This window comes from Crinia signifera, chromosome 7, assembly GCF_055691185.1.
Source record: "Crinia signifera chromosome 7, ASM5569118v1, whole genome shotgun sequence".
NCBI classification, from domain to species: domain Eukaryota; kingdom Metazoa; phylum Chordata; class Amphibia; order Anura; family Myobatrachidae; genus Crinia; species Crinia signifera.
Genome location: NC_139223.1, coordinates 184628207 through 184645324, shown reverse-complemented (window position 1 = coordinate 184645324; position 17118 = coordinate 184628207). Strand labels below are relative to the sequence as shown.

At 44.4% G+C, this 17118-nt stretch overlaps 1 long non-coding RNA gene across 1 annotated transcript; it reads right to left on the bottom strand.

The window, feature by feature from the left end:
- Positions 1-462: 462 nt before the first annotated feature.
- Positions 463-16467, bottom strand: LOC146019664 (uncharacterized). Its single transcript, XR_014450649.1, has 4 exons — positions 16339-16467; positions 8836-8864; positions 7119-7321; positions 463-838 (listed from the first exon to the last, which is right to left on the bottom strand). It is a non-coding gene; the product is annotated as an uncharacterized LOC146019664 (long non-coding RNA).
- Between the last annotated feature and the right edge of the window lie 651 nt (positions 16468-17118).

The following is a 17118-nucleotide window of genomic DNA, read 5'->3' as shown; positions in this document are numbered from 1 at the left end:
TGAACTTGTGATACTTTGGAGATAAGAACCTAGTAAATCGGAACTTGCACATCTCTAAGTTCAACACTGGAGAACCACGATCTTCTGCAACTACAAGAGTGGTCTGCGATAGCAGGAGAGTTTTAACCAACTATGAGCTGCTTTTGGGGAGGAAGCACCATCCCAAACCACTGAGTTTCAGTAGTGCAGGAGATAGTCGCTGGAAGACAAGTAGCGGATGACCTGTGTCCATCATCACCAAGGCCAATGTTTCTGCTGTGCAGGCCATAGTGGTGGTTCTATGAAGATTGTACACATTCTTTGCAAGAAGACAGATTGGTGCGGGTGAGTGCTTACCTCCGGATCCCGTGGGCGGCTTCACATTTCCAACAGTCCACTCACGGGATCTGGAGGCCACCGCTGGCGGCACCACAGAGGTGAGGAGCAACGTTCTCCTTTTATAATATAGGATTACCTCATGCAATGATTGAATCACAATTTTATTATCATAACGGATAAGTGGCAGAAATTGTCCAATCAGTAAAATCTTCAAGGTCTCAGATATGAGTTATAAAATAAGCATATACACATATATATGTCTAAATATACTGGAAGCAGGCTGTAGTTTCAGTTATACCTTATATTACATCAGCTTCATATGTATAAAGATATAGATTTGTATATTTTTCAATCATTTTCCTTTCCGTATTGAAATGTTAATTTTGTTTCTGGAAATTGACTACTAATTGAAGAATTTAACTTCATGGCCGATTCGATGAAATCATTTAGTGGTAAAAAAATAATAATAATGGTTTAATGATCTTCTTGGTCAGTATCCGCTGTGGTTTTCCTTTCTGTGCTGTAATATAAAGAATAAATAGGTAAGTACACCACACACCCACACATCATTGCATCAGCTGCAATCATTTACAGTATAAACCCTCCCCTATACTGCTCAGGCCTTTTCCTAGACACTCCCAGCGGTTTCCTAGGCACGCCTGAGTTTTTCTTAGCACGCCAAGAAAATGGACAGTTTCCATCCCCAGACACCTACTTCCTGTCAACCACCTTGTGATCGGCGTGTGAATAGTAATAGTAGCAAGATATCATTGCAGGATGGCCTTGCACATGTGTATTGCGAATCGTACTTATGTGCAATGTATCGATAATTGGCTGCTGTGCAAAATCACAGCCAATCGGGCCGGCACTGAAACTTCTGATCACTTTTTTAGCGCTATTCCATGTGGGATATGGTCATTGGGTCACCACCAAGTAGGTCGACATGCAGATAGGTCGACATGAGTTTAGGTCGACATGCAGATAGGTCGACAGGCCGTAATGTCGATAAGACTTTAGGTCGACATGGGTTAGGTCGACAGGGTCATTATGTCAACATGGGTTAGGTCGACAGGGTAATTAGGTCGACATAGGTTAGGTCGACAGGGTTATTATGTCGACATGGGTCATTAGGTCGACAGGGTCATTAGGTCGACATGGTTTTTTTTTTTACTGGTTTTTTTTTGAGCCGACATGTGCCGACAGACGGTATTTCCTGCCCTACCATCCACTAGGGGTGGTGGGAGAATAAAAAAGTGTGCCACGCGTATCAAGGCACCGTGCCCGAAGCATGGCGAGCACAGCGAGCCATGCGAGGGGATACAGTGGTACGTTTCGGTGTCCATGTTGACACGACATGTGCTGGCAGGCGGTATTTCATGCCCTACCATCCACTAGGACATAAGGGTAAAAAAAAAAAAAAATGTCGACTTTTTCACTGTCGATCTTACCCATATCTACCCAATGACCCTGTCAACCTTACCAAAGTCGACCTAATGACCCTGTCAACCTTACCCCTGTCTACCTAATGACCCTGTCAACCTAGTCTCATGTCGACCTAGACACATGATGACCTAAATGCATGTCGACCAAATGGTGTCGACCTAATGACTATCTAACAACTTGCTGGTGACTAAATGATCCGCACTCTTCCATGTATAGCAAGGAGATATCGCCTCTGGTGACCGATAGGCAGGGCCGGATTTGTGCCTAGGCCCGTGAGGCACCGGCCTCAGGGCGGCACCAATTAAGGGCGGCAGGCTGGCTGACATTCTGTTAAATGGCACAGCGGGTGGGCAGCGGCGAGTGACGAGCACCGCCGCCACAGAGATGAATTATCATATGTAGGCGGCAGCGCCGCTAGTCACCCGCCGCTGCCCACCCACTCAGCCATGCACATTACATCACCTCTGGTGGCTGGGTCTGACGGTCCCTCTGCGCGTCCGGAAATGGCTCAGGCTCACTGCTGCCGGCTCCCGCCCATTGGCTACTCCACACACACTATTACTATTGGCTGCTGTGTATCCAGCAGCTGAGCTGAGCGGCGCGCAGATCCTCCCTGCGCTCAGTCAGTCACAGTGTGTGAGCCGGAGAGAGACTGACGGAGACACTGTGCTAATCACTGTACTAATAAGTGCCTCCCTCCCTCCAGGTCCTCCATATAGTGAGCAGTCCAGAGAGAGACTGACGGAGACACTGCGCTAATCACTGTACTAATAAGTGCCTCCCTCCCTCCGGGTCCTCCGTACAGTGAGCAGTCCAGAGTGCTTAAAAAAATGTTAAGGTGGGCTACAGTTACATTTTTATGAAATATATATAAATAACAATGTATATACATATATGATTACATTAAAATAGGGGGGGGGGAGACAAAAATGTTGTGCCTAGGGGCGGCCTGACCCCTAAATTCGCCCCTGCCGATAGGTGATGGGGCAAACCGAATAGCAGATAAAGCTTTAGCGGGGTATTCAATGTCAGACACTATTTCCAACGGGGGAAATAGCGACAGCCGCCTATTCAATGCTACCGTTTCCAACACGATTGAAGGCGGATTTGGACAAAACAGATCCGGCTTTAAAACAAGTCTGATCTATTTGAGCAGAAAGGACAATCCACGGCCGTTTTTGCAGACATGCCCACCTTTCACCATTCGACAGGGGGGACATTAAATTCCACCTGTCAAGCATCTTTTGAACAGAACCAAAACGGGCTGGGATTCCGACTGCCAGGGCGTTCCAACAGTCGGAATCCTGCATTGAATACCGCCCTTAATTACATACAATTGGCGTTCGGAAGGGATAACAACAACTGAAACTGTTGAGGCTTGAGTACATGACTATGGTGATTTTGAGTTGGCAGGAGTTCATCATTTCTCCTCAGCAGCTAACCCTATAAAGAAATGATTGGGTGAAGTGATTTTCTAGCAGAACCCTGTTAGTATTCTTTCGCCTCCAAGTGGTTTGGGATCTGTTCCTGTCCTTTTGTGGCTGTTTCATTCTTTATTAGCTTTCTTTCTGTCACGGGTTCATGATTATGTATTGCATGCTGAGAATGTCTCATTGTTAAATTAATGGTATGCATTTTGATGTACCCTGGCCCAAAGGCATAACCAGGTGTGGTGACACCTGGTACACACTCACACTATGCATTAACTCTACCCCCTGCCAGAGGCCCGTTCGCCTGGAAAATGGCACAACCTAATTGAAAGGGTTTCCTCATGGGACCCCATTTTCTTCACTCCAAGGGGGTGTCCAGCATCCCCAGGTACTGTATGGGGCGGTCTGCATTCCTGGATCATTATCTGTGACAGGAGCAGAGTATTATATTGCAGCACCCGGCTCCTGGGACTGGGCGTGTACTGTATACCAGTACCGGTATGGCTGCTGAATGCATAATGTATATACATGTGCTGTGTGTATATATCCAGGGCCGTCTTAACAGCAGTGTAGTCCCCTGGGCAAAGCAATGCACTGGGGCCCTTACCCATTCTCCCCTCCTAGGTGTGGGGGGTGCTATCAGCAGCAGCTTTGATGTCCCACGGGTGGCAGGGGGTGCTCTATCTTCCACTCAACATGTAGGACCTGGAGCAGTAACTTCTGCTAATTACTCCTTTACTGCACAGGTGGTGGGAGGGTGAACACTAACGTGTGGAAGGGGGCACTGAGCTGAATGAAGGGTCCCCTGTAAATGACTACCAGGGAGGTAGGGGGTGTTTTATATGCAGGGGAGGGTTGGATAATGGAGTGGGCTTAATATTCATAATTTTCCGGTGGAAGGGCAGTTTGTTTGACTGCAGATATCGCCATCAGGGCCGTTTCTAGAGGCGGACAAGCCGTACAGCAGCCCGGGGTGCCGCACGGCTTGTCCACCTCTGTTAACAGCCAGGGCGCCCGGCAGTCTCCCCCCAACGCCGCCGTAGCCGCCTCCTCCTCCCTTCCTCCCTCCTCCTCCGCCGCTCTGGCTCCCCGGCCCGACTCTACACACCACAAGCTGAGATTTCCCAGGGGAGGGGAACTCATTGCGCGTCTCTCCTTCCCCTCGCTCACTGTATGTCACTGGGCTGCCGCTGTCAGCCAATAAGAGTTTGCGGGCCGGCAGCCAATCAGGAGCCAGCCCGCGAGGTATGAATGGCTGACGGCTCAGCTCAGGTACACACACTGAAGGGGAAGGAGAGAGGCAGAGGCGCGATGCGCACCGCTCCCCTCCCCTAACCTCGGAAGCAGCAGCAGAGTGAGACGGTGACCCAGAGATAGAGTGAGTTTGGCACTGTGGGGGCATATATTTGTGTCACTGTGGGGGCATATATTTGTGTCATTGTGGGGGCATATGTGTGGCACTGTGGGGGCATATGTGTGGCACTGTGGGGGCATATATTTGTGTCACTGTGGGGGCATATATTTGTGTCACTGTGGGGGCATATATTTCTGGCACTGTGGGGGCATATATGTGGCACTGTGGGGGCATATGTGTGGCACTGTGGGGGCATGTATTTGTGTCACTGGGGGGCATATATTTGTGTCACTGTGGGGGCATATATTTCTGTCACTGTGGGGGCATATATTTCTGTCACTGGGGGCATATGTGTGGCACTGTGGGGGCATATATTTGTGTCACTGTGGGGGCATATATTTCTGTCACTGGGGGCATATGTGTGGCACTGTGGGGGCATATATTTGTGTCACTGTGGGGGCATATATTTCTGTCACTGGGGGCAAATGTGTGGCACTGTGGGGGCATATATTTGTGTCACTGTGGGGGCATATATTTCTGTCACTGGGGGCATATGTGTGTCACTGTGGGGGCATATATTTGTGTCACTGTGGGGGCATATATTTCTGTCACTGTGGGGGCATATGTGTGTCACTGTGGGGGCATATCTGGCTCATCTGGCACTGTGGGGGCATATGTGTGGCGCTGTGGGGGCATATCTGGCACTGTGGGGGCATATATGTGTGTCACTGTGGGGGCATATATGTGTGTCACTGTGGGGGCATATATGTGTGGCACTGTGGGGGCATATATTTCTGTCACTGTGGGGGCATCTGTGGGGGCATATCTGGCACTGTGGGGGCATATTAGTAAACTGCATCAGTTGTGCGGCAGCGGCGCATGGGGCATAATGTGTAATGGGCATTACGGTGTGGGGAGTATTGTGTAATTGCCATCACAGTGTGGGGTCTAATGGGCATCATGGTGTGCGGCGTAATGTGTAATTGTCATCACGGTGTGCGGCGTAATATGTAATTGTCATCACAGTGTACAGCGTAATGTGTAATTGGCATCACGGATAAATAGTGTATAATGATTTAAGTAGCCTGTCATTGTTTGGCCTTGACCTGTGAGGCGTACTAGGTCACTGTGTGGGCCTTTATGTTTTTATGTCACTGTGTGGCCTTCAGCCCGCCAACTTAGGTGCGGGAGGACAATAACAATTCCTGCGGTAACGCAGGTCGCAAAAGTGTGATGTAAGGTAATTGTTTTCCTGCTAGACCACGCCCTTATATTAAACCACACCCCTTTTAAATTAAGCCACACACCCAATTTCTATGGTGCTATGTTGTCTATTGGGGGCGCTCATTTTTATTTCTTCGCCCTGGGAGCTAAATTGTCTAGAAACGGCCCTGATCACCATTATCTGGAAAAAGATTTCTTAGCCTTCAATAGTATAAAAACCTAGAGTCCCAACTTTCAGGCGGTGCAGGGAACTTGGGGATCAGCGATCAGGAGCCAGAGCAATCCATTGACAAAAATATAAAACTGTACACCAGACGTTTGGAGCTGGAGCAGGGACCGGCTGCTGGAAGGCTTATATCTCTGGTTCTGGGCATGATAGAGACAAGCCGCTAGTGTTCACAGAAAGGGAAGAGTCCCATCTTTTCAGCTCAGAAAAAAACCTCTAAGTCAGACAGAACCTGAGAAATATGACTGGGAAGTGCAATTAACAGGTCAGATGTGGACTGCTGCTTTGAAGTTGGATATCTCCATTTCCCAGGGCTGATTTTCAAAATTCTGGTATCCCTGGAAAAAGGGAATCCTCAGCTATCAGTAAAGGGCCCTTATACACCTGGGGCCCCTGGGCAAGTGCCCATTAAGCCCATACGAAAAGAAGGCCCTGTATATATCACTACCTGGTTACTGTGTTTGTTTCTTTCAACTACAAATAATAATTTAGAACTGTGTTAACATTATTTAGAAAGTTGCATTATGGAGAGAGCATTCATAAAGGACAAGCTGGTTTTCAGACCAACAGGACGTAAAGAGGTTACACTTGAGCAACTGACATACAGTGCAAGTGTTTGTGTACCAAGCACTATCTATCATTTTGCTGGTATTGACACTCAAGAAATAATAGAGGTAAAGGTAAACATGACACAAAAAAATGTACACGCAATGTAAAATACTGACACAATTTCAGAAAGACAAAATTATGAATATTTACTGTAAAATGATTCTCTTCAGTGGTACCAGAGCTCAGAGGCGGTCAGGACAGAAATATTGGAGGTCTTTTATTGATTATCAAGTATTGGACCTTTCTTATGGATTCTATTACTGCAAGGTCTCCGACAGGCCATCAGACCATGGACTCACGGTTATTACTGGGAAGGGATCCTGTGAATCCCTCAACCGGTTGATAATGTGCTATGTAGAACTTACAAACTTCCCACAGCTAGAACTGCTTGGAATCAGTACCATGGCCCGAGTGCAGTATGGTGACAGTGCTAGTCACTTTTTACCCCAGGTGGGAAGAACATCTCATGAACTTCAGTGAGTAGCCTGACATCCACATCTGTGCTAAGGCTCACCTTTCTGTGGTTAGATGTATGATGTTAGTGGTGACCATGGTGGCCGGGATGTCCATGTGATCCAGGGTGTCCATGTGGTCCAGGATGCCCATGTGGTCCGGGGTGTCCATGCGGCCCAGGATGCCCATGTGGACCTGGGTGGTGGTGGTGGTGATGGTGTGGAGGAGGGCCTGGGTGAGGATGGTGGTGGTGGTGATGTGGTCCTGGAACACAGCATGCTGTAAGTCTTTGAGTTATGTTTTTAGATCTCGTAACAATGCAGGTATCTAGTACATGTACAGTATGTAGTAAATACAGAAAGGAATAACCGCTCACATACTTAAAACACTTAAGCTGATGTGAAATAAAATTGTGATGTGACAAGGTAAACTCATCGAATGTAATATAAAGGGCATCGTTTATTATATGTGACAAATGTATGGCTACATTTACGAGGAATGCTGCTTATTTACTCTACTGTGGGAGGCAAGACAATTCTATAAAATAAAAGACGAACTCTGCTGGAAGTGTCATGCACACTGGTGCCACCAGATGTCGCCAACACTGACATTACTGTTCTGTTGTTCCATCCTTTTGATGGGCTGGTAACTTGATAATTATCTGGCAACCGCTGTCATTTTGAACATAACCAGGCGATCAGCAATGGCAGCTGCAATGTGGCCGGACAGCTGAGTGGTCATCAAGGCCTCTTGGGGGTGGTCCTCATGTAGCTATGTAACTTTAGACCCTTCTGCCATGTACATGCTGTGCTTAAAAGAGAAAAGCATGGTTGTGTTCTACAGGGGACTTATTGAGCCCCTCACAACACTCATTGGAAGCCTCAGAATGCAATGACTTTCAGCCAGCATTTTACTGCTTCAACAGCAAGTATATGTGTGCAGTAGAGGAAGAGGAAACAGGCACCTACCTTGGTAAAAGTTCAGTACATTAAGTCAGGGGAGAGGGAGCCCCTTGGAGAGTGTACTATAATAAAAAGCATGTGAAAATATAGCTATCGGACCACAAATTTCTCCTAACTGTCCTGCCCATAACATTTGGCCATAAAGCCAGAAAATCATGGACAAATTACAATGTTATCCAACAACATAGTAAAGACCTATGAGATGCTGTAGAAATATCCAACATAACAAAGGTCCTGGGCAATGCAACAGAAAGCTGCTGGAAGTGAATGGAAGATGTATCAAACCTTTTGAAGAGTGGACAAGTGAAGTCGTTGCCCATAGCAATCAATCAGTTTCTACCTATCATTTTACAGAATGTAATTTATAAATAAATACTAGAAGCTGATTGGTTGATATAGACACCGTCTCTACTTCTCCATGACTCCACCCATGCTTAGTAGTTATCTTGGTGGCCATTTTGGAATAGGGCATGAAGTCTCCCTGGAGAACGGGAAGACTGGAGTCTGTGCAGTAGCGCACTCCTCTTTCAACATTCATACGTTAAGACCGAGGAAAAAAGGTTTTGTACACATCATCTATTATTTCAATAACTGTAACAGTCCAATACTATTTGTACAGTGTGTAACTCCTTATATCCCATTCAGTGCACTAGAGAGAGAAAACTATTTCAAAAGTGTCAAGAAAATGTATAATAACGGTAGGTCTGGTCCTGAATTATATTACAAAAATTGTTAGGACGATATAATAGACCAGCCATATGGATATCAGCTCCACAGTGATAATTCTTCTATTGACGGATATTGTACGATCCTAACCTTGGTTTGAATTTCCCATTGTGATGAGCCTGGAGAAAAAAACAGAGGAGAAATAAAACAAAAAGAATTAATGATCCATAGTTGAGCATACAGTATCAAATATAGGTATGTCCTACAGACAGTGCTATTGTCCTATAATATACTGTATAATTTAAATATACTCTAGGTCCTAATTCAGATACACAAGCAAAATTGGAGCTTTGTGCTTGGGTTCGAGTCGAGTATACACATCTCTGCATTCCACTTCAGATGTGGTTGGAGGAGGTATTCCTGCTGATTACATCGATGCTGCAGTGATGCCCTAATAAGGGAATGCAGCAGGAAGCATCTTAAAAATCGTTCTGAAAATGGGCTACACAAATTGCAGCAGCCTTTCTTTAACGGGGGTATAAATTTCCCCAATATATTACACTATAACCATTCATCTATAGTCCGCTTCATTTGAGATTGTTGCAAGGTCGGGAGGTGTATGCTAACTCACAAATTGAGGATGCCTTCTTGGAAAACTGTGGATTGGTAGGCTTCCTGCACATGCATGATGCTGAGATGGATGACCGGATTCGGCTGAATCCCTTGTTGTGGTCAACACGTAGGGTATGGCATATTCTCAGGCACAGGTTAAACCTAAATGCCCATAAATCCTTATTTCTACCTTTCTTGCATAACCCAGAATTTCAGGGAGGTTTGGCTAGCCAACCATTTAATAGTCTCAGATCTGAGGGTTTGTCTTCAATTAGATCTCTGGTCGATATAGACTTGAAAAACCATTGCCCTACGATAAGGCTTCGGAGACATTCCCATCATTTGGGAGATATCCCCTGGCCTATATACAGGCTAAACATTATGTAACTGAGGTAATACGCCATTTTTCGAAGGCAGACTGGACAAACACCTTGGATACAATGCTTGGGTCTGGGGTAGCTGAAGGAAAGGCTATATCATTCTATACACTATAATTTCTTTAGACAAATCATTGATTATGATACTATTAACACTGGTAACACAAGTAACACACGGCTTGGACCTTGGCAATGCCCTCCCTTCTGGCAGCTGGTGGGAGCAATTCGCCAGCCCCCGGCTGAATGACGGGGGTCCATCTGTACTTATTAGCAGATAAGTGGTATATTCAACACATTTCTGTGAAGATTGCTGCATGTAAGATTGAAAAAACTTAAGGGTGCCCACATGGTGGGTGGGATGGTTGGATACATTTTGAACGTTTAGTTTAAAAAGTATTGCATGCAGTTCACATCGCACTGTGTTTCTTTTGGCTTGCGATGCAATGCGCATTCCTACATATCACAAGTCAAAAAAGTATGTGCACACAGTACTTGTACTAGATCCCATCACTTCTACTTTAAATCACACGCTGTTTTTAGTTTTTCCCATGCGTATCGCATGCCATCTGAACTAGATGCGAAACGCCTCAAGGACAAAATGCACCGTGTGTGGGCACCCTAACTCAGAATCTGTATCTGACTGATACAACCTCCGCTATCATCTGAATCACTGCTAGAAACTTGACACCAATTGAAAATTTAGTCTACTGCAGAACACCCACTAAGGGCCTTATATCAACATTGTATCCTTTATTATTACAACAGGGTTCAAACACTAGAGATTTACATGAAATTGCATGGGAAAAAGATTTGGGAGAGCCTTTAGATGACGAAGAATGGTCTGAAATTCAAAAAAATGTTTCTTCTAGCTCAATATGTGTAAGACTAAAGGAAAATGCATACAATTTATTTTATAGATGGTACTATGTCCCAGTAAAGCTTAACAGGGCAGTATTCAATGTCATAGTTCTCCGTGCATGGAGAGCGTTTTATTTCGCTCTCCATGCACTCTCCGTGTTCCGGAGGGCTCGCTGCCACTCCTGCTCCCTGTAGTCAATGTGGTTAAGACTCGCCGCCACTCGCGGCGAGTCTTAACCCCTGCAGCGGACGAGCGTCCGCGGCAGGGAGCTTTCAGGGAGCCGGGGGATGGAGCAGCCAGAGAGATTATAGTCTCCCTGGCTGCTCCAGAGGAATGTTTAGGGGAGGGGGGCTCTCCGGGACTCAGGCAGCACAGGCTGCCCCCCCCTATAGCCAGCGGGGGACCCAGTATTCACTGCACCCGTTCGTGCATATTAACGATCGGGTGCAGTGAATATATGAATATGTAATGAGCGGCTCGAGCGCTCCGGCCCCCTGCTGGCTGCACTGTGTAAAAAAAAAAAAAAAGGAAAAAAAAATATATATTTTTTAATTAAATATATATTCATGTGCTATAAGCACATGAATAAAAATAACATGCCCCTTCACAGAAAAAAAAACCTGATTTTTTGACACCAAAATTAATTTCTACACGGAGAGAGACGGCGAAAATCACTTAGAAAGACGGCGAATATTTCACATTGAATAGGGTGGTTCACTTTTGGAGAGCAAAATGCTCCGTCCAAGGTGAAAAAAGCAAAAATTCTCCATAAAACACGGAGAACTTTTCTCATTGAATACTGCCCACAAAAGGAATTCTGAAAGTTCCTCTGTCTGTTGGAGATGTAAGTGTATGGAAGGCACATTTCTTCATATATGGTGGGATTGTCCAGTTTTAATTCCACTCTGGAAAAAAATAGATGTGTTGACTAGCTCAATTTTAGCAATTCAGGTCCCTTTTAAGGCTGGATATTATCTTCTTTCAATGAGCATCCCAGAGGCTAGTCATGCTCAGAACAAATTATTCATGCATATAGTTCTTGTGACTAGAACTTGTATTGCTAGTCATTGGAGATCTTCGGAACTGCCAACTTCAGCTGAGATAAATAGTAAAATATGGCAATGTTCATTCAATGGAGTATATGACTAGCATTTTAAAGGGTTCTTCTGCAAAATGTATTAGAGTCTGGAACCCATGGACTTCATATTTCAATATCCCCCAAGCTTTTCATTACATTGCCAGCAAAAATTTTTTTCAATCAACAGCCGGTTTGGTTCCCTTTCCTTTCCTTTTCTTCTTAATTTTATTTAAAAAACTCAATGAGTTGTCTGTCTGAATTGAATGAAGACAATGGGCAGTATTCAATGTGAAATTTCGCCGTGTGCAGCGAATCCTGTTTAGGATTTTCTGCACACTCGATGTGTTCCGGAGGGCTGGCTGCCACTCGCTCTCTCCGTATTCAATGTCGGCTGGGCGAGTTGCCCCTCGTGGCGAATCTTAACCCCTGCAGGGAGCAGGGAGCCGTGGGACGGTGGCAGGCAGTGAGATTGAAGTCTCCCTGCCTGCCCCAGAACGTATGTGGGGGGGAGGTGGGCTCCCCGGGACCCAGGCAGCACAAGCTGCCCCCCCTCCCCCCAGAGCCAGCAGGGGACCGGGTATATTCACTGCTCCCGATCATGCATATGTAATGATCGGGTGCAGTGAATATATGAATATCTAATGAGCGGCTCGGCTCCCGGCCCCCTGCTGGCTGCTCTGTGTAAAAAAAAAAAAAAATGAATACTTTTTTTAAATTAAAAAATATATATTTGTGTGCTATAAGCACATGAATGAAAAAAGCATGCCCCTTCTCGGAATAAAATTCCTGATTTTTTTAAACCAAAATTAAAACAAAAAAACTTTTATTTTAATAATTCACATTCCCCTTCTCCATGAAAAGATGGAGAATTGCTACACGGAGAGACACGGCGAAAATCACTTAGAAAGACGGCGAGAAGTGCACGTTGAATAGGGTTACTCGCTTTTTGAGAGCAAAAGTCTCCGTCCAACGCGAGAAAAGCACAAACTCGCCATAAAACACGGCAATTTTTTCTCATTGAATACTGCCCAATATGAATTTAAAGAATAAGCTTTTAATTTCCAAAATGCTCTAGACAAATCTTGATGTAATATTTTTCAGAGTGTTCTTAAAATTTTACTATTGAATATAAGCTTATAAGAAAATTGTAATGCTCACTTTATATGTATTCAATGACTTCTCATTAATAAAATTGATATAAATCGATCTGAATAGGAAATTATTACGGTTACCAGCTATCTCTCCAGAGATAATTGTAACACACATCCTTAATGATTTGTAATCTGCAGTGGGGTTGAATACATGTCAAGGTATTCTTAATTAGATTGAAAAACTATTGAAAAATAAACATACTATTTGCATGATTATAAGATACTAATACTGTTGGTCTATTTATTAAAGGGAGATGACAGGCGCAGATGCTATGTACAGTAGATAGCAGTAAGATCACTAAGTAAATCAGACATAAAACAAAACCAGAAAGGACTTATATGTACTATCTTTCTTTCTGCAATTTGAAATATAAAGATATAGCTCATATATATTAAGATATTTCTGGACTTGGAAAAAACACCTGAGGGTATGATTTCTGATCTTCTAGAACTGTAGTAATAACATGTAGATCAGGCATTACCAACCTCGGTCCTCAGGGCACACTTTAAAGCTGGGTACCCACATCATTCCTCCCAAAATGACCCTCTCCGGAAGGGACAGAAAGCTCTATTCCTGGACTTCCCTCTTCAAAACAGATGATGGCAATCATAAATTAAGAGTTAAGTCAAGGAACAGAGGATTCTGTCCCTCCTGGAATGGGTCATGTTGGCAGATACAGTATGACACCTATAGATTTGTCTGTCAAATCTGTCTAGTGGGAATAAGAATCTATAGTCCGCTTCATTTGAGATTGTTGCATGGTCGGGAGGTGTATTCTTATAAATCCCTATTTCTACCTTTCTTGCATAACCCAGAATTTCAGGGAGGTTTGGCTAGCCAACCATTTAATAGTCTCAGATCTGAGGGTTTCAATTAGATCTCTGGTCGATATAGACTTGAAAAAACCATTGCCCTACGATAAGGCTGCGGAGACATTCCCATCATTTGGGAAATATCCCCTGGCCTTTATACAGGCTAAACATTATGTAACTGAGGTAATACGCCATTTTTCGGAGGCAGACTGGACAAACACCTTGGATACAATGCTTGGGTCTGGGGTAGCTGAAGGAAAGGCTATATCTATACACTATAATTTCTTTAGACAAATCATTGATTATGATACTATTACCACTGGTATGAAGGCTTGGACCTTGGCAATGCCCTCTTGGCTGTGCACGCGCTCCCTTCTGGCAGCTGGTGGGAGCTGGCGGAGGCTGGCAGCTGGCAATTCGTCAGCCCCCGGCTGAATGACGGGGGTCCATCTGTACTTATTAGCAGATAAGTGGTATATTCAACACATTTCTGTGAAGATTGCTGCATGTAAGATTGAAAAAACTTAAGGGTGCCCACACGGTGGGTGGGATGGTTGGATGCGTTTTGAACGTTTAGTTCAAAAAGTATCGCATGCAGTTCACATCGCACTGTGTTTCTTTTGGCTTGCGATGCAATGCGCATTCCTACATATCACAAGTCAAAAAAGTATGTGCACACAGTACTTGTACTAGATCCCATCACTTCTACTTTAAATCACACGCTGTTTTTAGTGTATCCCATGCGTATCGCATGCCATCTGAACTAGATGCGAACGCCTCAAGGACAAAATGCACCGTGTGTGGGCACCCTAACTCAGAATCTGTATCTGACTGATACAACCTCTGCTATCATCTGAATCACTGCTAGAAACTTGACACCAATTGAAAATTTAGTCTACTGCAGAACACCCACTAAGGGCCTTATATCAACATTGTATCCTTTATTATTACAACAGGGTTCAAACACTAGAGATTTACATGAAATTGCATGGGAAAAAGATTTGGGAGAGCCTTTAGATGACGAAGAATGGTCTGAAATTCAAAAAAATGTTTCTTCTAGCTCAATATGTGTAAGACTAAAGGAAAATGCATACAATTTATTTTATAGATGGTACTATGTCCCAGTAAAGCTTAACAGGGCAGTATTCAATGTCATAGTTCTCCGTGCATGGAGAGCGTTTTATTTCGCTCTCCATGCACTCTCCGTGTTCCGGAGGGCTCGCTGCCACTCCTGCTCCCTGTAGTCAATGTGGTTAAGACTCGCCGCCACTCGCGGTGAGTCTTAACCCCTGCAGCGGACGAGCGTCCGCGGCAGGGAGCTTTCTGGGAGCCGGGGGACGGAGCAGCCAGAGAGATTATAGTCTTTGTAATCTGCAGTGGGGTTGAATACATGTCAAGGTATTCTTAATTAGATTGAAAAACTATTGAATAATAAACGTACTATTTGCATGATTATAAGATACTAATACTGTAGGTCTATTTATTAAAGGGAGATGACAGTAGCAGATGCTATGTACAGTAGACAGCAGTAAGATCACTAAGTAAATCAGACATAAAATAAAACCAGAAAGGACTTATATGTACTATCTTTCTTTCTGCTATTTAGAAATATAAAGATATAGCTCATATATATTAAGACATTTCTGGACTTACAAAAACACCTGAGGGTATGATTTCTGATCTTCTAGAACTGTAGTAATAACATGTAGATCAGGCATTACCAACCTCGGTCCTCAGGGCACACTTTAAAGCTGGGTACCCACATCATTCCTCCCAAAATGACCCTCTCCGGGAGGGACAGAAAGCTCTATTCCTGGACTTCCCTTTTCAAAACAGATGATGGCTATCATAAATTAAGAGTTAAGTCAAGGAACAGAGGATTTTGTCCCTCCTGGAATGGGTCATGTTGGCAGATACAGTATGACACCTATAGATTTATCTGCCCAGTCTGTCTAGTGGGAATAAGAATCTGGTAATGTATGGGAGTATATGAGAATCGAACATTTGCTCCCAAACACTGCAAAACAGACAATGCTCATTTAGACAAATTGGGTAAAGCCCATTTGATTTAATTTATCTTAACAATCGTTTTTGTCTATTTTCCAGCGTTTGGGAGCGACTGGTTGATTGTTATCCTGGCTTCAGCACAGATGGTTAAATCAAAATAACTGAGGTACTAATTAAGTCACCTGTGCTAAAGTCTGTATATCACTAAAGGTGCCCATACACGTGCCGATTCGGCTGTGCGTTTTGAGCTTAAATAGCTTTGCAAGTAAAAAAAAGCAAATACAAAAAGTATGTGCAGCACATACTTTTTGTACTGTGCGATGAGATGCCGCGGGAGCGCACATCTCAAAGCACACATTGCGGCGCCGGAATCGGCACATCTATGGGCACCTTAACATCTGGACTATTAAGCTGGGTACACTCCTAAAAATGTATCTCCCCAATGTGTGTGGTAGGCACAAAAATCTGATAATGTATGGGAGCAAAGATCAATCAACTATTTGCTCCGAAATGCTGGAAACAGACAATGAAATAGGTTAAATCAGTTTGATTTAACACATTTACCTGAACAATCTTTTTTCCATTTTCCAGCGTTTGCGAGAAAACGGCTGATTGTTAGATGCTCTCATACATCACCAGATTTTTGTTCCCACCTGACAGATTGGACAGATAAATCTTCAGGTGTGTAGCCAGCGTTAGCCGACAGAGACTGGGAATGCCTGATGTACAGTAGATCATGTATAGTATTGAACATACCTTCCGCTGGTACAGGGAGATCACTGATTGCTTTGGGATGATCTCAGCTGAATTTATACTCTGGAGAGCAGGTAGTAGAGTAGTGTAGGAGAGATCTCACAAGTAGATACGTTAAATGTGATAGTTTAGGTATAACACATACTGTAGGAGTCAGTTGACATCATGTGTGTCATTGTTGTTTCATCAACAGTATACTCCCTGGACAGGCACTCCCCTGCAGCACAGAGACATTTACCAGTGTATAGAGACAATGAAAGGAGTCAGGAGGCTGACAATGCTGGGGGAAAGGTCCGCAGTAAAAGCATAACGACAGCAGCAAAGGCCCGGATGCATATTTCGTTCATTGTTTTTGTACAGTAACTGTTGTATATAAAGATCAGTATCTCAAACCGCAATGATTTACTAGCCCCTGCAGCCAGGGACAGAGTGTTGGATGTGCAAAGATAAGAGCCGAGTGTTAAATTAAGGTGTACTGTACATGGCTAGACACCAGTGGCGGAAGCGTGGTCGATAATCAACATGAGTTTTTCCCATTTTTTGTTGCCGAATGTCACAGGGGTCCCCATGGACACTGTACATGTGCACAGTGTCCTCTCACATGGCTTGCTGTGCTTGGCACACTATTATAATCTCACTCTACATCCATTCAGATGGCAAAGTATGAACCAAGCCGACCTGTGACTTTTGGCACCAAAAAAAGTGAAAAATTAATTTCGACCATGTGATTGTCGACAACGCTCCCGTCGCAAGGTACCGAGGGGATTCGGCGGCGGGTGGGGG